Genomic DNA, 22,588 nt, shown 5'->3' with positions numbered 1-22,588 from the left:
ATAACCTCTCTGCTGCATCCCAGGATCGCATTAGCTGTTTCGGCCACAGAGTCACACACTGGGAGCTCACGATCAGCTGATTATCCACAACCGGGAGATTTAGGAAGATTAAAGTTATTCTTGCTAGGAAGAAAAGACATTCCAGGGGGGAGAGAATCAGGCAGTTCTCGCCACTCGGGGAAACAGCTGATGTCAAAGAAGGTTGAGACTCCCGGCAGACAGAGGAACCGCAGGGGAACGGGAGCCTGGCATTTTCATTTCCACTCAGCAAAGCCTTGTTTTCCAGCGTGGGCCAGCAAGTATTTTCTAGTGGGGAAGGCAGAGGGGGGGCAGCACTTCATAGATCTTATGGGCCGAAAGGACCAGCTTGATCATATAGTTTAGACTCTCCCATAGCACAGAACCGTCCCATCCCTCTTCTCCGCTACAAGTCCCAGGCTCGGGTGAGAGCACGGCTGCAATACTGAGTCCAGTTCTGGTCCCCCATGGTTGAGGCCGATGAATTCCAACGGGAAGAGGTGCAGAGAAGAGCTAGTTGGGCGATCAGGGGAACGGAGGGCCCACGATAGGGGCGGAGACGGGAAGAACTGGGCTTGTTTCGCCTGGCAAGTGCAGGAGGAAGGGCTCCGATTGCTGGGGGACACCAGGGAGGGTGAGGAGCTATTAAAGCTAGCGGACAAAGTTGGAACAAGTAGAAATGGCGCTAGACTGGCCAGCAGTGATCTGGGGCTGGGAATGAGGAGAAGGTTTCCACCCATCAGAGGAGGGAGGTGCAAGAACAGCCTCCCAAGAGGAGCAGTGGGGGCAAAGACCCTGAAGATGGGGCTGGAGCGGTTTATTTACAGGATTTTAGGGCAGGGTGACCTGCAGCAGCTGAGACGGGACTCGATGACCCAGGAGGGCCCTATGTCCGGTCGCACCAACACTTCCTGCCAATCCGCAGTGACCGGGGGCCTAGCATTTGGCCTTGGCTGGAGACGCAAAGCACGGGGAGAACCGCTGCTCTTCGCCTCCCCATCAGAGCTGCCAGAGCTCTCAGCCGTCCCGAGGAATCAGACACAGGCAGCCCATGCCGCTCGCTGCGCGCCCCTGGCACAGATAGGCTAGCATGCACAGCCAACAGCCAGGCCGGGACAAGGTGCACAGCTCAGAGCTGCACCCGCACCGAGCACCGAGCCTTAGCTGTGAAACGTAAATGCCTCCCAATCCAACGTCTCCTGTGGGTCAGACATTCCCTGCCAGGTCCTCACCCGGCGCAAATCGGCAAGAGACACCCATGGAGCAACACTAATTCCCCCCAACTGGGCCCACTGTCTCCACTGCAGCTGCGCTGATTTATACCAGCTGGGGTCATTGGCTGCAACGGAGCTATGGCCAATTGGCACCAGCTGGAGATCTGCCTAATGGAGCGAGGGCCGACAGACAGCAGCTGGAGATCCCGTCCCCCTGGCTCCAGTGAAGCTATGACTGACTGACTGACACCAGCAGAGCATGTGTCCCTGCACCAGGTCCCTTCTGCCAGTCTCTAGAGCGCTGTCTGGGGGATGCTACAGAACTCCACACCCTTTTCTAAGGGAGTCAGGGATGGCCTCAGTCTCACTGGCTGTGCCATGCATGGGCTAGACCAGGGGTCAGCAACCTTTCAGCAGTGCTGTGCCGAGTCTTCATTTATTCACTCTGATTTAAAGTTTCGTGTGCCAGTCATACATTTTAATGTTTTAGAAGGTCTCTTTCTATAAGTCTACAATATATAACTAAGCTACTGTTGTATGTAAAGTAAATCAGGTTTTTAAAATGTTTAAGAAGCTTCATTTAAAATTAAATTAAAATGCAGAGCCCCCCGGACTGGTAGCGAAGGCCCAGGCAGTGTGAGTGCCACTGAAAATCAGCTCGCGTGCTGCCTTCGGCACCCGTGCCATAGGTCGCCTACCCCTGTGCTATTGCTTTAAGGACAGCGGCTGTGCCGGGGTCTTTGGCTCAGGTTTGGAGGGATGCAACTGCAGGCTGTTCAGCACCCCATTCACATCCCATCCAGTAACCAGGGGCGCATCACCGGCTTCCTTCGGGAGCCGGGACCGTATCGTGCCAACGGAACTGCCATCTGGAGAGCCCTGAAAACTACAAAGGCGACTGGCTGGGCCTTGCTGAGACTTCTGGGAGCCTTCGACTTGGTTCCACGGGACATTTTAATTAAAAAATTCGAACAATATAAAGTGACCCTGGCCCACATTAAACGTACTAACCCTGGCTGGGAGGCCTCCACATGTCATTGTAAATGGGCAATCCTCATCCAACGGGGGTGTCTCTAACGGGGACTAGCTGCGATCAGTTCCTGGCCCTTCGCTGTTTAGTGGTTTTATCAGTGACCTGGAAGTGAACCTGATCACTGACAAAGTTCGCAGGTGAGGCAAAGATATGGGGAGGGGTAAATAATGAACAGGACAGCGTCACTGATACAGAGCGATCGGTAAACGGGGCTCAAGCAAACAGTGTGTGTTGTAATATGGCTAAATGCAAACGTGTGCACCAAGGAACAAAGAATGTACGTCATTCTTACAGGCTGGGGCGCTCTACCCTGGCAAGCGGAGACTGAAAAAGACTTGTGGGTTGTGGATAATCAGCTGATCGTGAGCTCCCAGTGTGTGACTCTGTGGCCGAAACAGCTAATGCGATCCTGGGATGCAGCAGAGAGGTTATTGTACCTCTGTATTTGACACGGGTGCGACCACGGCTGGAATCCTGTGTCCAGTTCTGGTGCCCACAGCTCAAGAGGGATGTTGATAAGTTGGAGAGGGGTCAGAGAAGAGCCACGAGAATGATTAAAGGGCTAGAAAACCTGCCTTATAGTGATAGACTTAAAGTGCTCAAGAGCAAGTTAAAGGGGTGACTTGGTCACAGTCTATACGTCCCTACATGGGGAACCCAGTATTTAATAATGGGCTCTTCCGTCTAGCAGAGAAAGGTCTGACACAGAGGGGGGCACACTATGGCCCGTGGGCCACATCCAGCCCACAGGACCCTTCCCTCTGGCCCCAAGCTCCTGCCAGGGAGCGGGGTCAGGACAGGCTTGAGGAGGAGCCAGTCCAACTCCCCAGCAGCCCGGTGAGCAGGGCGGAGTCTAGCCCCTGGCCCCTCCCCTTCTGCTCCCCTCCCTCCCACCTCCCTCGCAGTCACAGTCCCCCAGCGCCTGGGCAGCGTGGCTGCAGCGCCGGCCGGGCGGCCCGGCTATAGCGCCGCCAGACCTGGTGCTCCAGGGTGGCGCTATCAGAGGGTGGGGGGAGTTCTAGGGGGGGAGAGGGGAGGTTGCAGGGGGGCGGTCAAGGGGCCTGGGCCCTGCTGCTGGGGACAGGGGCAGAGCAAGCCAGGCCCCCCTCCACCCCAGCGTCCTTGGCCCCTGTCCCCAGCAGCCAAGCCCAGACAGGGAGCGAGCCCTGCCCGACTGCCAGGGAGAGCAGCCAGACGAGCAGGGGACACGCACAGGGAAAGGACTGAGCCCCCCTTTCCCCCACCCCACAGGAAACGTGGGGCAGGGAGAGCAGGGAGGGTTGGATAAGAACATAAGAACATAAGAACGGCCGTACTGAGTCAGACCAAAGGTCCATCTAGCCCAGTATCCTGTCTACCGACAGTGGCCAATGCCAGGTGCCCCAGAGGGAGCGAACCTAACAGGCAATGATCAAGTGATCTCTCTCCTGCCATCCATCTCCATCCTCTGATGAACAGAGGCTAGGGACACCATTCCTTACCCATCCTGGCTAACAGCCATTAATGGACTTAACCTCCATGAATTTATCCAGTTCTCTTTTAAACACTGTTATAGTCCCAGCCTTCACAACCTCCTCAGGCAAGGAGTTCCACAGGTTGATAGGGGGCTCCGGGGGGTGGTCAGAGGGCAGAGAGCAGTGAGGGTTGGTTAGGATGCGTCAGAGGAGTAGCCGTGTTAGTCTGGATCTGTAAAAAGCGACAAAGAGTCCTGTGGCACCTTATAGACTAACAGATGTATTGGAGAATAAGCTTTCGTGGCTGAATACTCACTTTGTCAGATGCATGTAGTGTAAATTTCTAGAGGCAGGTATAAACATGCAGGCAAGAATCAGGCCAGAGATAACGAGGTGAGTTCAGTCAGGGAGGATGAGGCCCTTTTCTAGCAGTTGAGGTGTTAACACCAAGGGAGGAGAAACTGCTTTTGTAGTTGGCTAGCCATTCACAGTCTTTGTTTAATCCTGAGCTGATGGTGTCAAATTTGCAGATGAACTGAAGCTCAGCATCCGACGAAGTGGGTTTTCACCCACGAAAGCTCATGCGCCAATTCGTCTGTTAGTCTATAAGGTGCCACAGGACTCTTTGCTGCTGAAGCTCAGCAGTTTCTCTTTGAAGTCTGGTCCTGAAGTTTTTTTGCTGCAGGATGGCTACCTTTAAATCTGCTATTGTGTGTCCAGGGAGATTGACGTGTTCTCCTACAGGTTTCTCAAAAGCGTGGGTGGACGGTGCAGTGAGGCAGCAACATGTGCCTGAGGCTGCAGGCAGCCTGGGATGCCACCCCCAGAGGTGTTGCTGCTTCACTGCCATCAATAGGCTCCAGAGTGGGCGTTATTAACTCTTTCAGTGCTGACCGTTTTAGGAACAATGTCCAGCATTGTCGATGGGGAGATGTCGGGGAGCTAGTTGCTGTGAAGTTGTTGCTGGGGTAAGCAGCGAGGGACTCTGGCCCTCCCGCCCCCAGACAAAGTCCCCTCCATCTCGCTTCAGTAGGGGTGAGAGCAAGAGCACATGACTTGAGGAGAGGCTGAGGGAACTGGGATTGTTTAGTCTGCAGAAGAGAAGAGTGAGGGGGATTTGATAGCTGCTTTCAACTACCTGAAAGGGGGGTTCCAAAGAGGATGGAGCTCGGCTGTTCTCAGTGGTAGGAGATGACAGAACAAGGAGTAATGGTCTCAAGTTGCAGTGAGGGAGGTCTAGGTTGGATATTAGGAAAAACTTTTTCACTAGGAGGGTGGTGAAGCACTGGAATGGGTTACCTAGGGAGGTGATAGAATCACCTTCCTTAGAGGTTTTTAAGGTCAGGCTTGACAAAGCCCTGGCTGGGATGATTTAGTTGGGAATTGGTCCTGCTTTGAGCAGGGGGTTGGACTAGATACCTCCTGAGGTCCCTTCCAACCCTGATAATCTATGATTCTATGCTAAGAAGACATGCACCCTTCCCCAGGCCTGGAAGGCCAGCATGGCGTGCACCTCTCCCTCTGAACTATGCGGGAGGAATGGGGAAGACAGCTACGAAAGGGATCCTTTCCCTGCCTGTCCCATTGAAAGGCAGCCACCTCTGGGGCAGAACATGGCAGCTGTTTAATACAATACCATCCACTTAAACCCCACACGTCTGTCTGAGAATGTTTCCCAGGGTGCTGTTCCAGGTGGCAGCAAATGTTCCTAAAACGTGCGAGAGATTAGCGGGAAGCAGGCAGGGCTTGGGTAGTTGGTTTGCTCTGCCCACCTGGCAGCGCTTTGTGGCGTTGGTTTCCCCTCTGCTTTGTGTGGAGATTCCATGTGGCAACAGGGGAGGGAAAATCACTTTTTTTAAAGACCCAGGAAAAATATGATTGGAACCCCGGGCCCAGCTCCTGACTCCAGCTCAGACTCTGTAACTGACTAGATTTGACCTTCAGAGTGGCCCTTAGCCGCTCCCAGCGAGACAAGACACCACGGCCATCTGGGAGGCAACTAGGGATCCAGGGGAAACTGCCAGGGAAAGGGAGGCTGGCAGCAGGTATTTACCAGTGCTCGGACTGGGCCAGGACTGTTGGATTCACACACTTACTCCTTAGGACCGTGCCACGGGATTTTGAACGACAAGTGGCGAGGGCCTCGCTGTTCATCTGACCCAAAAGACAGCAGCCCCAACCCCACCCTGGGGCATTGGATTTCCCCTGGATTCCTCCCTCTAAATACCCGTCAGGGCTGGCCCCGCTGAAGGGCATGGCTTGGATCAGTGTTAGTCTGGCGTAGCATGCTTGCTGTCAGGCCACATGCCGTTCTCTCTTGGCAGCTATCAGCTGTCAGTGCAAACGTCCCCTCCTAGCCTAGCACACGTGACGCTATCCGCTCTTGTCGTGTCCACGGACGCTGCTGGCCTTACAGCAAGTGCCTTGTAGCACCCTTGCGTGTGGTCATGCTGTGCACACTATGTACACGGGTGTGTCCGCACCTGTCCGCTGAGGGAGTGTGTGCACAACACAGGCATTTAGCCTAGACACGCTAGCAGCTAACCTAGTGCAGCGGGACCTGGTATTGTAGGGTATGTGCCTTCACGCTGTCCGCTCCCCACCCGTATTGCCACACACACCCTGCCCACCCGCTGTCAGAGCGGGCACCCACGGAAGCTCTGTGCCAGCACTGGGCGCTTTGTGACTACTCGCTCTCCGCTGGCATCAAATGCACCTGCAGAGACTCCTATTTCTCGCTGCCTGGCCGGTGGGTCTTGCTCCAAATGGTCAGGGTCACACTGATCACCAGAGTCAGGTCAGATCAGCAGGGACCTGAGGGGGGTATTTTTCCTTCCTCTGCAGCATGGGGAGCGGTTCGCCTGCTGGGATTGGCTGGCCCTTTCTCACCTAATGAGCCCCCCGCCATTGCCTGGGCCGCACCTTGGTCTCCCCTGGTCTCTGCAGGTGGCTCACAACCTGAGGGCTGAAATGCTTCAAGGCGCTGGGTAGCTGGGTGGTGCGGGTGGCCAGTACCAGATCGGAGTGGAATGATCTGATGGTCCCTTCTGGCCTGAAACTGCAGAAACTGCTAGCAGGAGAAATGTGATATGGGACCAAACTTCTGCAGCTCTGTGATGCAACCCATCATCAGTGGGTGGAGATTGTCCTAGCTCCTGCTGATGATCTGCCCCCGGGGACGGGTGACCCACGGCTTCCTATGTGCTAGGCGGCCCCCTCTGAGCCACAGACACTCTGAATCTATTACAGCTTCCCCAGAGGGGAAGTGAGTCTGTGGCTCCACTGTCCTGCCTTGTGCCTTGGGCGGTGGGAATCAGGACACCGGGGTTCTAGTCCCAACTCTGTGAGCCTAGACAAATTGCTTCCCCTCCATGCCTCAGTTTCTCTCTCTATTGAGACTGTAAGCTCTTTGGGGCAGGGACTGTCCCTTGCTGTGGGGCTGGCACTCAGCAGAACGCGGCCCTGATATCCATTGGGGTCGTTAAGCGTGACTATAATACCAATTAGAAACAACGACCGAGGGGCTTATCTGTTCTCCTTTGGCAAGGCTAGAGCTTAGCCGAGCCCTGTCGCAGAACAGGCCTCCGGAGAAGAAAAAGAGCATTGAATGGCGTTACGGCGGGGGATCAAATCAAGCTGACAGCCTTCATTTAAAGAGCGGGTGGCTACTCTCAAACCTTTGAAGTCCTTTTCCATCGCGGGGCCTGAGCAATCCCATCTGACAGAGAAGGGCCATGGGCAAGGGCCTTTGTGTAGTGATGGATTCTCTTGGCTCCTGTGCTAATAAAGCAACCAGGCCCCGACTCCCTACGGGACGGCTCAGAAGAGGGCAGCATTAGGTCCAGGGGTAGGCGGGGTAGGCAGCCACCCTCGAGCCTGGCCTGCCACCTTTGCTCCCACCCGGTCACTTGCAAGCCAAGCGAAACGTGACGAGGCTTTCCACGGCTCTCCTGAGCTTGTCAGTTGCTCTGGTGGTACAAGGAGCAGAGCACAATCCAGGGAGCAGGGAATGAATTTGTGGCCTCTTGATCCACACACTAAACCACGCAGCTCTGGTAGGCGAGGCTGTAGCCGCCCCATCAGTTGCTAGCCGTGGCCCAGCCACCACTAGTGGGGACAGAGTGCTGCCTGGAGGGGCTTACCCAGGCCAGCCCATTTCACCGATTCGCTCTTCCCCATGCATCCCGGTGAGCCTGCGTTCCGGAGCCATGAGCACGCACACGTCGCTGGGGGGGGGGTACGGGGCTCTCAGCAATGCATGCTTTTGGGGGGGGGGGATTCTCCCGTGGCCTGGACTCTAACCACACGGGCCAAGATCATCTAGAGGAGAGACACTTTTCCTGTTAACCCCATGGAAACTGTGGGCTGATTCGATAGCCATGTTTCCACAGGGAGAGCCATGAGGAGGGCACACATCTCCCCAGTGATTTAGACTATCATAGAATCATAGATGAGTAGAGTCATCTAGTCCAACCCCCTGCTCAAAGCAGGACCAATCCCCAACTAAATCATCCCAGCCAGGGCTTTGTCAAGCCTGACCTTAAAAATCTCTAAGGATGGAGATTCCACCACCTCCCTAGATAACCCATTCCAGTGCTTCACCATCCTCCTAGTGAAATAGTGTTTACTAATATCCAACCTAAACCTCCCTCACTGCAACTCGAGACCATTGCTCCTTGTTCTGTCATCTGCCACCACTGAGAACAGCCGAGCTCCATCATCTTTGGAACCCCCTTCAGGTAGTTGAAGGCTGCTATCAAATCCCCCCTCACTCTTCTCTTCTGCAGACTAAATAAGCCCAGTTCCCTCAGCCTCTTCTCATAAGTCATGTGCCTGAGACCCCTGATCATTTTCGTTGCCCTCCGCTGGACTCTCTCCAATTTGTCCACATCCTTTCTGTAGTGGGGGGCCCAAAACTGGATGCAATACTCCAGATGTGGCCTCACCAGTGCTGAATAGAGGGGAATAATCACTTCCCTCGATCAGCTGGCAATGATCCTACTTATGCAGCCCAATATGCCATTAGCCTTCTTGGCAACAAGGGCACTCTGCTGACTCATATCCAGCTTCACATCCACTGTAATCCCCAGGTCCTTTTCTGCAGAACTGCTGCCTAACCACTCAGTCCCTAGTCTGTAGCAGTGCATGGGATTCTTCTGTTCTAAGTGCAGGACTCTGCACTTGTCCTTGTTGAACCTCATCAGATTTCTTTTGGCCCAATCCTCCAATTTGTCTAGGTCATTCTGGACCCCATCCCTACCCTCCAGCGTATCTACCTCTCCATGCAGCTTAGTGTCATCTGTGAACTTGCTGAGGTTGCAATTTATCCCATTATCCAGATCATTAATAAAGATGTTGAACAAAACCAGCCCCAGGACCGACCCCTGGGGCACTCCTCTTGATACCGGCTGCCAACTAGACATGGAGCTGTTGATCACTACCTGTTGAGCCTGACAATCTAACCAGCTTTCTATCCACCTTATAGTCCATTCGTCCAATCCATAATTTTTTAACTTGCTGGCAAGAATACTATGGGAGACTGTATCAAAAGCTTTGCTAAAGTCAAGATATATCCCATCCACTGCTTTCCCCTCATCCACAGAGCCAGTTATCTCATCATAGAAGGCAATCAGGTTGGTCAGGCATGACTTGCCCTTGGTGAATCCATGTTGACTGTTCCTGATCACCTTCCTCTCCTCCAAGTGCTTCAAAATGGATTCCTGGAGGACCTGCTCCATGATATTTCCAGGGACTAAGGTGAGGCTGTAGTTTCCCGGATTCTTCTTCATCCCTTTTTTAAAGACTAGGCCTCCCCACTCCCTGTAGGGTCCATTGCTCGCACAGACCCCAAACCTGGGCTCTGGAGGGGTGTGAGAACGCACCGGCCAGCTGCCTGGCAGCCTCCGTTGTCTTGGCTGTTGTGGGGAAAAAGCCTGCAGCAGCTCCCCTTTCTCCTGCTGCCCTTTCACCTCCTCTTGGGTTTCTTGGGATTGGGTAATTCAGTGATGACTTTTACTTCATTCTTCAGCCAAGAGCAGCATCAGCCAGCAGGGGGTTAATAGAGGACTTTGTTACAGCCATCTCCAGCATCGTGCAAACCTACGGGTGGTGAGCCACCTGAATTTGCCATGGGAAAAACAGAGAATTTATCTATAATATTTATCTGGCCCCCATCATGACAGGAGCCCAGGTCCACTTCGGCGCTGATATATTTAACCTCATGGAATTTTTGCAAGATGAAACATTCTGAAATATTTCATTCACGGCCTTATCGACGCGTGTCTTTTTCAGAGACTTTTAGATTATATCCTTTTACACTGTGGTTTCTACCATTTTGATTTTATAAGACAATATAATGATCATGTACTGTTATTTGTATTAATGTCACATCTCAGAGCCACCATCAGAGCCTCCATCATGGCCCCATTGCGCTAGGTGCTGCAGAGACCCAGGACAAGGAGATGGTCTCTGTCCCACAGAGCTTCCCAACTAGTTTAATATAACAGAAGAGGCGAAACGCTAAAGCTGGAACACAAGGTTTTGATGCTCTCCTTTGAGGGCGTCGATGAAATCGATACGTTCTCGCAAAGCATTGCAGCTTTGTCCAAGCAGCGTTTTCGGTCGGAAGGTTTCCCCAGCAGCTCTCGTTTTCAGTGGATATGCGATAAGATTGGCCCTCGTAGCAAGGGACTTTGTCCAACAATGCAATCCATGGTATGCTGCTTTTGGAAACGTCTCGCTGGGCTTTCCGAGTATTTGTATCCTACTGCTTCCCACGGCTGTTTAGAGCGTGTCTGCCTTGCATCACAACAGAGTCGCTATATTATAATGTGATGTCAGCCCGAGCAACCGGCCACACTGAATTCAAGAGGCTCATTTGCTTTTGTTTTATGAGCTCCATCTGCCATCCCTGAAGCACAGCCTGGGTAGGGACCGCAGTCAGCCTGCAGCCACCCTGCTCACAGGCCTCAGCAGTGAAAGGTAGCTCCCACATGCTCCCTCCCACAGGTGCTCCATTCCCTGTGGGCTGGTCTGGGTCTGATCCATGCTGAGTCAGCCAGGCCTCGAACAGAGGGGGGCGGAAATCGGGGAATGCGGAGTTGAGGCAGGACACAATGAGAGGTCATGTAGCAGGCGAGTCCCACGGGAAACCAGCTCTCACTGGGAATGGATGAGACACACACACAAGTGTCTCTCTCTCTCGCTCTCTCTCTCACACACACACACACACACACACACAAAGAATTCTCACGCACACATGCATCTGATGAAGTGGGCTGTAGCCCATGAAAGCTTATGCTCAAATACATTTGTTAGTCTCTAAGGTGCCACAAGTACCCCTGTTCTTTTTGCGGATACAAACTAACACGGCTGCTACTCTGAAGCACACATGAGTGTCTCTCTTTCTCTCACATACACACACACACAAAAGTATCACGCACAAATGTCTCTCTAGCACACACACATGAGCCTCACACACGAGTGTCTCTCTCATACACACACGTCTCTCTCTCTCACACACATACACACACACAAATGTCTCTTGCACACACATACACACACAAGCATCACACACGAGTGTCTCTCACACTCACACACGAATGTCTCTCACACACAAGAGTCTCACACACACACACACGAGTATCTCTCTATCACACATACATACATGAGTCTCACACACAAGTGTCACACACATACGAGTCTCTCACACACACACACGAGAGAATCTCTCTCGCACACAGACACACACATGAGAGTCATACACACACACGAGAGAGTCTCACACACGTAACCAGGATCTTGCCAGAACATGGGGTGCGGGCAAGGCCGGCTCCAGGCACCAGCTCAGCAAGCAGGTGCTTGGGGCGGCCAAGGGGGAGGGGCGGCACGTTGGGCTCTTCGGCGGCAATTCGGCAGTGGGTCCCTCAGTCCCTCTCGGAAGGGAAGGACCCGCCGTCGAATTGCCGCCGAAGAAGAAAGCGGCGCAGTGGAGCTGCCGCCGATCACAATCGCGGCTTTTTTTCCCCCACCGGCTGGGGCGGCAAAAACCCTGGAGCCGGCCCTGGGTGCGGGAGGGTGTTGAGGGTGTGTGTGTGCAGGGTAGGGCACACACACACACACACATGTGCTAGCTACTGCTGGGTTCTGGCTCTCACGGGGTATCCCCAGGCTGCCCTGGGTGTGAGCATGCTGGGCTGGGGCTGTGGGCCAGGGTCACGGCGGAGCCCTGCACATGTGCGTGGCTCACGCTGGCTGCTGCAGGAGCAGGGACAAAAGGTGGGTAGCGTCTCACAGCTCTTCCCACGCCCCCCTCCCCCCAGGCTGGCACACACTGGTGGGGGCAGGGGCTGTGCTCTCCAGAGCAGGGCACATTGGCTGGGACGGACCCCGCCGGTAAAGGGCTCAAGATCCCAGCCGCTGCTCTCCCCGTAATGACCGGGCTGGATTTCACCTGCTCCCCCCCTCCACGGGGCCCAGCTCCCGCTGGCAGCGCCAGAGAAGGGGAACCCCTTGGCAATGGTGTAACCGGGAGAAAGAGTCACGCTCTCACGGCTGGGTCAGAGACAGGGGACTTGTTCCAGGCACTCCTGGCTGCGCTCCCCGCCTGCCGCATTGGGAGCGACGGTCCCCATGGCACAGCCCTTCCCAAGGCTGGAAAACGCTTGTTAATCTCTGTCCCGCCGCCCTGCCCAGTGACGCTGGCCCCCAGGGGTGGCAGTGGCGAGGGAGCGCCAGGCATGGCCATCTTCACCGCCGGCACACGGACACATGCATCCCATCGGCACGGGCCCAACGTGGCGCTGCGCTTCCACGCGGCAGCCTCAAGGTCGGCCCGAGGGCCGGCAGGAACAAGCGATAGGAGTGAGTGTGAGCTGACGGGCGGTGCCACTCCTTCTCCAGCCGCCGTGGCCCGGCACCCCGAGCGGGGGCAGAGAATTGATGCGCCGGGAAAGGCGAGTGGCAAAGCGCTACCCCCGTTCAGTGCTGCTGGAAGTTGCACGATGCTCAGCAGAGAAGAGCCCTGTTGTAACAGGCAGAGCCCGTATCCGTGTCCCCAGGCTCAGCACCCTGCCTACGGATAAGGGGAGCAGGGGACCGCTGCATCGTTCAACCACTGGGACGCGTCTCCACCGATGTAAGTAGCATCAGCAGCTCCTCCAAGAGGGCAGACGCGGCCATCCCTCTCCCCACACGCACTGACTCTGTCCTAGCGCTCTAGGAACCAACCGGGCTTCCGGGTGTCCTGCTCTCACTGTGCCCAAGGGGACTCAATCCATCTGCCAGCCCATCCCCACAATCCGCCAGCCTCTGCCCAGACAGCAGCCCAGCCCAGAAGCACAGGATGGCAGAGTTGGTGGGATCTGGCTTTCTCCTTTGGGAGGATGCTGCGGGGAAGCAAATAAAGAAACCACCCTTTTCCAGACACATCACGTTTCCCCAGAAGTCAACGCCCAAAGGTGTCCTGGCCGTCTAGCCAACACTGGGCACCTCCTGAGAGCAGGGACTGGCTGCAGGGAGCCTCCCATGGCAATTAATCCACAGGACGTATGCACACGCTGACACTCCACAGGCTAAAAATAGAGCTCAGTGACATAAACCAGAGTCTAATCTCTGCTCCCTTCGGAGAAGTGTCCCCCGCCACAGACCTCCCCTGCCTTGCCGAGACTCACCGGTCAGGGATCAGCAAGCAGGCTCCCCACAAAATACAATCCTCTTTAAAATCACCTGATTTTCTCCGCCAAACAACCCGTGAGGTTCCCTTCCTTTGCCTTCTGAGTTTCAGAGCCTCAGGGGGCCAGCTTTTCAAGCTTTTCTCTGCAACCACGTAGGCTAGACTTACTGTTTTCAAAGGAGGAAAGATTCTCACCTGACTCCAGCAGCTGGTGTTTACAACAATGCCAAATATTGCGAGAGTCATGGAAAAAACCCCATGCGAGCTGGCAGCACTGCAGCCCACTCTTAAACTTGCCTTTTCCAAGAAGTGGTTCAGGCACTAGCCCAGGACTTGAGACCTCATTTCAAGTCCCTACTCTGCCACAAACTTCCTGTGTAACCTTGGCCAGGTCACTTAGCCTCTCCGTGCCTCAGTTTCCCATCTGTATTACCATTATTTGTATTACCACAGCACTTAGGAGCCCAGGCCTGAGCCAGAACCCCATTGTGCCAGGTGCTGGACAAACAAGATGGGCTCTGCTCCAAGGCCCTTATAATCTATGTGAAATCCTGTCAAGGGGGTCTACTCACTGCAAGAGCACATCCCCCTAGCCAGAGGTGGCACAGTAGGGGTGTTCCTGGATGGTCCCCCTGCCCACAGTCACTCCATCACTGCAGTGGTCTCTCTTCCTGCCACTCGGCCCTCCGGCCTGGTCACGCTTTAGTCCGCACCTTCTGGGGGAACAGAGAGTCCAACCCAGCTATATCCTGGGGTCTTGCAGCAGGTCCTCCCTCCATCCCTGGGCTTTGCAGTCCTCACACCCCTTATCTCAGGGGCTTCACCCCACCTTCCTCAGTGGCTGGGAGGGGAACACAGGCCCTTCCTCTTCTCTGGGCTTCAGCCCAGGGGGCTGGCAGCTCAGGTCTGCTCCCTCAGACTCCTTGCTGCCCCTCCAGACCCCCCCCTCGCCCCACCTCTGCTGCAAACTTCCTGGCTTTATCACCACCCAGCTCCTCCCCAGCGGGGCCCCACCCTCAGTGAAGCCTGGGCTTAACCGGCCTCTCAGGCCCCCATTAACCCCTTCAGGGCCTGTGTGGGTACAACTCCCCTTCCCCGGGGTTGTGAGGTGTGACCAAGAGGGAGCTGTTTGTAGCGTTTTAATGATGCTGATGCTTGCCTCAGTTTCCTCCCACACCTTGCCTGGCTACCCAGTGTGGGGGGAAAGGAGGAGATCTGCTCTCAGGGCAGAACACGAGGCGTCGGCGGGCGGGTGTCACCTCCCTGTCTGGCCCGTTAAAGAAGACAAATCAAGAGCCTGACAGAGAGACGCCTCATAGGGTGACCAGATGTCCTGATTTTATAGGGACAGTCCCGATCTTTGCGTCTTTTTCTTATATAGGCTCCTATTACCCCCCACCCATCCCGAATTTTCACACTTGCTGTCTGGTCACCCTAACGCCTCAAGGCCTGAGCAATCCACTGAAACCCGGGGCAGGTGGGACGTGGGAACTGAGCTGGAAAACAAGGGGGAAAGGAGTCAGGTGATGGGCAGAGGGGCTGCCCCTGGGGACTCCGGGTCCCTCTCCTGCGGGGACAAAGGGACGAGAGAGGGAGCCACAGATGGAGCCCTGGCTCGCCAGGGTACTGGTTTGCGGGGAGGGCTAATGGCTATGACCCAAGGCTGCCGGTGTTACTGTAACTACATCCTGAGGGGAGCTCTGTGCCTGAAGGGACATGGTACACACCTGCCGCAGGGGCTGGGTTCGGTGCAGGGAGGCCGCGGGCCTGCCCCTGCGGAGGTGTGTGGGGCCCGGTACGCTAACGGGTAACTCCCAGGGGACTGGTGACCAGCTGGGGCATAGACCAGAGCCTGTGACTCCGTGACACCAGGCTAAATCCGTTGACACAGATACTCCAGCAACGGGGGCCACAGAAACACCTACGCTAGATACACCAGCCTGCCCGAAGCAACAGGGTGGAACCACAAGAGCCAGAAATCACGCTGGTGCCTGAGATCACGCTAAAGAAACACCTTAAACTTTGGGGAACCGCACAAAGCTTCAGAGCACCAGAGCGACCGGAGAATCCAGGCCCTGTTTTCAACACAGAAGTGAAGTGCGGAGGGTGGGAAATCAAGGCAGGGTCTGAGAGATGGTGTCTGGGGGGGGTAGGAGGGGGCAGGGTATGAAATGCGACTGCTGCTTCCGTTCGGCGCATTGCCAGCACGTTGGGTATGTGTCTTAATGCGGCACATGAGGTGTAAGGGTAGGAATCCTCCATGGTATTGGACACTCGGCTGGGCTGGCTGAACAGCAAGGTATCCGGCTTAGCAACCAGAGAGCCAGCACTTCTGGGCAGATCAGACTCACTGCAGCCGTCGGGACAGACCCTTGCTCAGAAAAGGTCAGAGCGCTTTCGAGTCTGGACTTAAGCTGAGACGCCTGCTTCTGAGAACCACGGAAAGAGCACCCCTCCGTTAGGTGACGCAGGCGTCTGTGCCCACCTGGTCCCTGAGCCACTTGGGTGACTTTCATCAGGCTAATCACAAACCAAATTTCCTGAACACCCAGTTTACTAAAGGGTGATCAAAAATGTGGCCGACACAGAGCTCCCGCTGTGTGTGATCGCTGTGAATTTCAGACCGGCCCACAAGGTGCATGGAAACGTACCCTGTCACTCCTGTGTCCCCTCCATCTCTCACAGTGCTGGGCCTGGGGGAGGGGGTCTCCTTTTAATTAACGGGTGACAAGTGCTGACGTGAGAGGCTGCCCTGTGAAAACAACATTATAGGAATCAAGCAGCTAATCCCCCACCATTCGCTCAGGGCCGCCCCAGGTTCAGGGACGGTGTGGAAATCCCTTTGAAGATGAACATGCTGGAGAGGTACTACGCGATATTATTTAGATTCGCTGAACAGGGAGATGAACCATCTGTAGCAAGGGAAATGGCAGGTCTGTTTGGGCAAAACTCTGCATGTTCACTTTAGCATCGAACTTCTAAAGCCCCTAAGAATTTGAGGGTCAATGCATCTGATGGCATCTTTCTACTTTCTGTGGCTTCGCTGACTTCTTCAAGAACCAGAGCTCTGGGGAAGTTAGGCCCCGGAGGGGACGGGAAGTCAGCACAGGAACAGCCCAGATGCTCCTCCATGCTGTAGCAGCACCTGCTGGCTCAATTTCCAGAATCTCCGTTCCATGTAAAAACGACGTCAGTCTTTAGCCGTTACGGTTGTGAAAACAAATCTCTCCGAAAGCTGCCTGGGTGTAACCAGCCCGGAGTCCGCAGGGAGCCTGGGACCATCGCTCGCAGAGGTGTGAACTGTCCTGTTCTTCGTGGTGAGGGGACGTTATCACTGCCAGCCTCAGCACGGCGCCTGTCAGAAAGGAAGGGGAGGGGCTGCACTCTGCACGGCTCACTGGGCGCCAGGGCTCCTGGGTGCCAAACGTGCATGGCCTTTGGGACGCGCCAGCACTGGGGGGGGTTTGCCAATCAGGGAGCCCGGGCTCATCCCAGCTTCAGAGAGAGGGAGCCCAGCAGCAACACAACCCTGTCCTGCCTCATTTCAGTGGGGGCCCTTTTGTGGGCAGAGCTCAGAAGAGCCCTACCACCACCTTCCTCTCCCGCATCCCACTGGGGCTAGGGACCGGGCTGCGGGTTGGGTGGGCATCTGGGGTCAGAGTATTAACTTTGTTCCTCTCACAGCAGCACCCAGAGGCTGCAGTCAGGACTGGAAGGCAGCTCAGGTATCCAGCTGTGTAATTAAAGAGCCAGCAGGCAGATCCGACTCCCGGCCACAGCTGGGCCCCCAGAAATAGACACACCCTGCACCCAAAGAGCTGACATTACACTGCCAGGTGGGATGGCGAGGTGCAGAACACAAGAGGAGAAGCTGAGACACGAGGGCCAGTAATAGAAATACTGGGTCACCACTCAGTAAGGCTCTGGCTAGGCTCATGGCGGCGTGCAGAGCACACGCTGCAGGGAAAGGCTCCGGCAAGGGACGGCAGCGGGGAAAGGCTCCAGCAGCGGGGAGCTGACGGAGCCTCTGTTTGCTCCCTCCCACCCCAGCGCTGGAGCCTTTCACCGTGGTGGGGAAACACTGGAGAGGCACTGGGCCACCACACTGCTAAAAAGCATGAGTGTCGCTGGGGGCGGCACTGCTGGGCATGGTGCCGGAAGGGTAGACGTAGCCTTCCTGTGCAAATTGGAGGCTTCCTAGTGTTTTGCTTTCAGTAAAGCAGAGATCTTAATAAGGCAGCAACAGGCCACCTGCTGAGGCTGTGAGCGGGGTGCTTCTTTGAAAGGTTTAGTGGCAGGGTCCCCCGGGAGGCCCTAGCTCGCTCTTACATAGCGCTTGCTGTCAGGGGATCTCAAAGTGTTTCACAAAGGAGCATTCTGCCTCTTTTACAGATGGGGAAACTGAGGCAAGGAGCGATGAAGTGACTTGCTCAAGGCCACCCCGCAGGGCACTAACAGAACTGGGACTAGAACCCAGGTCTCCTGGGCCCCAGCCCCATGCGATAGCCACTAGGCAACACTGCCTGCCCTAGGCAAGGGTACTAGCTGAGAGGGGCGGGGCAGCATGGACAGGTTACGGCTGTCCAGGCTTTCAGATCATGGCAAAGAGTGTAACCAAAGAACCAACCAGAACGGTAGCGGGGTGATGCCAGGCCAGTCTGTGACACTTGCTGAAGGAGCAGAGGGGAAACAGTAACAGCACAACACACACAGCCATTGCCACCACAGCTGGAGCATTAGGCCACCCGGCTCTTTCTCTCTCACCGTGTGCTGGTAGCGCCTAGGTACCCCAGCCCCAGCCCAGGCCCCCAGCAGATGAGGCACTGCAGACACAGAACACAAGAGGCCCTTGGCCTCAGAAGGTTCACTGTCTCCATAAGCGACATGGTCCCCATCACCACAGTGTCTGAGCAGCTCCCAATCTCCGTGTGCTTCTCTTCACACACCTCTGGGATGGGGAGCAGAGGGACGGACAGACAAGCTGACATCACACAGGGAGTTTGCAGAAGAGCAGGAAGCTGGATCCAGGTGGTCCCATGTCCAAGCTGAGTGCCCCTAACTACGGGGTCAACAAGCCTTTCTTGCAAAATCTACAAAACCACCGCACACGGAGAGGACCTCCCCCGGCCAGCTCTGCCCAGACATTCTGAAGCCTTAGCTCACGGAGGACACAATGTCGGATATTTTCTTTTCGAGCTCTGAACCTTGGCAGCCCTCTTGGGCACAGAGGATGCGCAGGGCAGGCACTAAAAAGCACAGGGAACTGCATTGACACATTTTGACAACATCCAGAAGAGTGAAAGAGCTGACCACTCACTTGGATCAGACACTTAGCAACGAAAATGCGTCAGGAGGACAACCCCCATCAAACTCAGTGTCAGGACAGCTGTCCGAAGCCAAGCCATGACATCAAGCCTTCCACCTGAGGGTTTACACATGGTATTTCTATACATGAACCGCAGAAAGGAAGCCACTGTTGGGGCTGGGATCGGAGGTGCTCAGGGACCGAGATGTGATCGCTGTGTGCAATGTGGGCCGAGTTAGCATTGCTTCAGGAAGCAGAACCTTTGCATTCCTGACTCTGTGGTCTGTAGATGCTCTGTCACGATACCCAGCTGCATTCAGTGAACAGACTGGAGGGCAGAGAGGGGTGCTCTCTGGCTCACACCTTCACATGCAGGAAGGTGCAATCTGAGGTGCTGCTCCCTTTAAAATGACCAAAGAAATGACAGGGGGCAGCCAGCCAGCCCCTCCTGGCTTCTGTCAGTTTCAGGGCCCACAGTGGCAGAGTACTAGGGTGACCAGATGTCCTGATTTTATAGGGACAGTCCTGATTTTGGGGGGGCTTTTTCTTATATAGGTCCCTATTACCCCCCACTTCCCATCCCGATTTTTCACACTTGCTGTCCGATCATCCTACAGCGTACACAGCTTGAGAGACAAAACCCCAGAGATGTGAATCGAATGGGGCCCATGCAGAAGAGAACTCGGGCTGGAGGGAGGACTAAACGGTGGGCTAATATCCAGGAAGGATGGGCCAAGGCTAGCTGGACTAGTGGGGAAGCCAGTCTCAGCTGGGTGAAGGCAGATTTCTCTGCCCAGGGTTCTGACCAGACACTGCACACGCAACACAGGCAGTTTCACTCACTTTCAAAGTGCAAGGAGCTGGATGGACTGAGAGCACCAGACACCAACATTGCCATCATGGGGTCCACCAAACAGCCCCCGCCGCGCCACAGCACTGGGGGAAGTGCCACTTCTAAGGCCAGAAGGAAGCTTCCTCTCGGCCACTGGCCTTCCCCAGGGAAAGGCAGAAGCTCCCCTCACTTGAGACTCATGAAAGATGGGAACAAGCACCAGGATACACTCCATGAGGAACCGTCCTGCGCTGGCAGGGAGCTGCATGCTGACTCCTGCTAGAGGTGCCAGCAGTGGAGGCTTGGCCTGGGCTCTAAGCACCCGAACCCAGACCCACACATGTCACATCAGAGGATGGCAGCGGCTCCTTAACAGCAAACACAGGCTGGATTCAAGCCAGAGACAAGGCTCCATAGCTCCCCCGCCTTTTTATCCAGCTTGTCCTTACGCTGCAACTCCCGACAGGGTGTTGAACAAACACAGGACAAACTGGACAGTCCCTGCCTCAAAGGATCTAAATAATAAATCCCTTGGGGCAGGGGATTTAGAACACGCCCGGGCACGGAGCGCACACACAGACCCGAACTTTGCTCTTTCTGTACCAGATCTTTCCAGAGACGCCGCCACTTGGGGCTGTGCTGGGAGAACCCCTGACCCCAGGACACAAACACCGGGAATTGGCTTCTTAGCGCCCCAGTAGGGCAAGGAGAAAGGGACCCTCATCCGGCTCCCCCCAGGAGTCCCTGCGGCAGGGCTGGGGACCAGCCGGGAGGGGCATGGGGGGACTGAAACAACCCCTCACCCGCGCACCTTCCAGAGGCTTGCCAGGAAACTGTCTCCAAGTCCACGCTATAAATAGGCTTCTCCAGGGCGCATCATTCCACGCAGCGCCCGGGCTCCATGCGGCACAGCAGCCGGCGCCAGCGCAGAGGGCTGGGCCGGTGTCCGGAGAGGGGTGTGTGTGTGTGTGCTGGGGGGTGGGGGGGGGATGTCTCCCAGTTCTGTGCCCTCTCTCTGCGCCCCTGCAGCCTCCTCCCTTGCACCCGGCCCCGCCTGCGTGCGCCCTGGATCCGGACCCCTTTCCCCCTGCGCCCCAGATCCGGACACTTTCTCCCCCCGTGCGCCCCGGATCCGGACACTTTCTCGCTCCGTGCGCCCCGGATCCGGGCCCCGTCCCTTCCCTGCGCCCCGGATCCGGACACTTTCTCCCTCCGTGCGCCCCGGATCCGGACACTTTCTCCCCCCGTGCGCCCCGGATCCGGACACTTTCTCCCCCCGTGCGCCCCGGATCCGGACACTTTTTCCCACCGTGCGCCCCGGATCCGGACCCCGGCCCTCCTGCGCCCCGGCCCCATCCCCGCGCAACTCACGGCCGGCGCGGACTCACCTGTCCAGGGCAGCGGCAGCAGCGCGGAGTCCCGGGCAGCGGCGAGGCAGAGGCGGAGGCGCGGCGGGGCTGGGGCAGCGCGGGGAGCGCCGAGCGGAGCCGCCCAGCCCTGCGATATAAATAACATTATCTGGGCGAGCAGGGACATTCCTGCCCGAGGACAGCGCTGCTGCCCGGCCCAGATAGTCCCGCTGCCTCCAGGGGAGGGCGGGGGAGGAGGCGCCCGCCCCGCAATGCAGCACAGCGGGGCCCCAGGCCAGCGCCAGCAGCGGGCACCCGGCGATGCCCAGCAGCGGCGCCGGGGCCAGCAGGCCCGCACCAGGGCTCGGCCACACCCAGCGCGGTGCGGCGGGGCTGGCCCTGCGGGAGGCGGGGGGAGACGATGCTGGTGCCGCGCTGCTGGCAGGCTGGGTGGAACCAGGGCCCACCTCTGCGCTCTGCCGTGGCAGCACCCTGCTGGGCACCCCAGAGCCTGGAGCCAGGTCCTGCAGGGGGATCTCACCTAGGGAACCCCACCCCCAGCTTGGCTGGCACAGGGCAGCTGGAAGTGGCGCCTGGCAGCTGTGCCACCCCTGGGTACTAGGAGTGAGGGGGGTTAATAACCTCCGCTTGGCCACTGCACCCAGGCCTTCCCCAGGCGAGTCTGCATGCCAGCCTCCCTGGCTCTGACCGGAGGGACTACGCGGGGAGATTGGCCACCAGGAGGATGCATCCATTTGCCTGAGGCTTTTACCCAAATCTACCTCTTTGAGCTGAAATTGACCTTGTGTCTCTTTAAAGCCAGGGTGAGCCGGACAGGCACATCCCCGCATTGGCTGTCCGGCTGCAAGAAGAGAACTGGGTCCTGTGCCTCCAGCCCTGCCTGCCTACGGAAGGGCCGAACTAACCCGATACAACACAGGCTGGAAGCGAGAGCTTGAGTCCAAGCACTTGAAAAGCTTCCCAAGCCACTTGTTTCTAAGAAGGGCCAGACATCTGGAACAGATGCAAATCTAAAAAACATTTGGGGACAGGGTCCATGGATAGGGCCAGGATTTTCAAAAGGCACCAAGATCCAGATGCTCAGAAAAGCCCAGCATGTCACGTGCTGAGCCCTTCTGATCACCTTTTCCCCCAGGGGTGTGTGCTGAGCCCTGAGCTGGATGGAAAATTTGGCCCTACATGTCTGTGCAGAGTCTAGCACCCTGGGGCCGGAGCTTGGATAAGGTCTGGAGGTGCTGTATGAATAACTGTCGATTCCAGTTTGCTCACCCCTGTTAAAGGGCTGGGCCATTCGCTGCCAGGCTAGGCACGCAAGGGTGCCACACAAAGTAACATCATCAAACAATGGACAAACTAGAGCACAAATGATAAACTGCAGCGAGATCGGCGCAGAACACAAAGCCTCTGCCTGAGCCCGAGGACACTTCAGATAACGGCCTATCTCAGCTAAACCATAGCAGGGCCAAGCAAGCGGAGTGATTCCCCCTACACCCAGCTGCAAACGCTCAGTCTCTGGTATCTCTAACAGCAGCGACTCCACAACCACCCTCCACAGCTGGTTCGCTGATAAAGCATTCTGAGGTGCAGCTCCTTAGCTGGTGTGAATTGTCCCAACTCCCTTCATGGCTCTTCCCCTTAGAGACTTGGGGTCAGAGCCTCAGCTGGCATAAACCAGTGTCGCTCTGCTGG

At 56.2% G+C, this 22,588-nt stretch overlaps 1 protein-coding gene across 1 annotated transcript in view; it reads right to left on the bottom strand.

The window, feature by feature from the left end:
- Positions 1 to 21,218, bottom strand: part of SPTB (spectrin beta, erythrocytic) — a 106,295-nt gene extending 85,077 nt beyond the window's left edge. The window contains exon 1 of the mRNA XM_045013853.1: positions 20,918 to 21,218. The gene's annotated coding sequence lies outside the window, so the exon portion shown is untranslated. The remainder of the gene's footprint in view (positions 1 to 20,917) is intronic.
- Between the last annotated feature and the right edge of the window lie 1,370 nt (positions 21,219 to 22,588).

This window comes from Mauremys mutica, chromosome 4 (assembly GCF_020497125.1).
Source record: "Mauremys mutica isolate MM-2020 ecotype Southern chromosome 4, ASM2049712v1, whole genome shotgun sequence".
NCBI lineage: Eukaryota > Metazoa > Chordata > Testudines > Geoemydidae > Mauremys > Mauremys mutica.
Note: the sequence above shows the minus strand (reverse complement) of the source record. Positions and strands in the feature narration are given on the sequence as shown.